The following is a 1,029-nucleotide window of genomic DNA, read 5'->3' as shown; positions in this document are numbered from 1 at the left end:
ATTAATGAAAATATTTAAACATTATCTTGTCCCATAGTTAACCCCGAAAGATAAAGGAAGTTGTAGATGGAAAAAGAATGAAATCCAGAGGTGGTCACAAAAAATGAATCGCAGCATTCTTTGATTTTATTCTACGCCGTTGCTTGCTTTTCAGAAAAAAGTTGAGTCACAAGAGGAATGTTCCGCGGCCCTTGATTTGGAAACTGTGGAGATAGAGGAAGACGTGTGGATCAGCAATTTCCATTTAGTTGGTTGTTAGGATAAACCAAGGATCCATTTAAAGTTTGTCAGGCCATCGTATAAAGATAGGACTGATGTGCACCACAGGGGAAATGGGGTGTTTGAGGGAAAGTCAAACCTAAAGTTGCCCAAAGAATGTGCAGTTCTATGTTGCTCTTTCCCCAGTGAAAACCAAATAGAAATTGGATTGGGATGATATTTTCACCACGGGTTCCAGTCATAGTGAGAGTGCAGGTTATCACGGTCATCGTCGAAGGTCATCCCTCTAGCCCAGTGAGAAATGGATCATCGAATCTACGTCGAATCTTCGTCGATTCGACGACTATAGATCGATATGTGGTCGACGTCGATTTTATTTGTTCAATCGACGTTTTTTCGACTTGTTATTCTCATTGGCCAGCGGGGTCAGCGTGTTGATTGGCTGAGGGGAGAACTTAGTGATGTAGTTTTAATGTCTTAAAAATAACGGTGAGACGCTATTACAACATATGTGTCTTAAATAAGAAATATAAAATTAAATAATTATTTTATTTATCCATAAACATTAGTTTTAATCTCCGAGAACAATCTTTGATTCCTTTTAATTCTGTAACTTGACCGTTGAAGTTCGATTGCGTGTATCAGTTGAGCTGTTAGTCGTCATGCTGTTAGTTCTTCGCAGTAAACTCGGAACAGAGACATTCGGCGCCGTATCCTATCTATATACAGCCCTTGTGGTGACTGACTCACTCATGGATACAAATTCCCGACCACTTCTAGAAGTGCTGTAGAGCTGAAATTTGGCACGCG

The sequence above is a fragment of the Ischnura elegans genome, chromosome 2, assembly GCF_921293095.1.
Source record: "Ischnura elegans chromosome 2, ioIscEleg1.1, whole genome shotgun sequence".
In the NCBI taxonomy this organism is placed as follows: Eukaryota; Metazoa; Arthropoda; class Insecta; order Odonata; family Coenagrionidae; genus Ischnura; species Ischnura elegans.
This window is presented reverse-complemented; position numbering follows the sequence as displayed.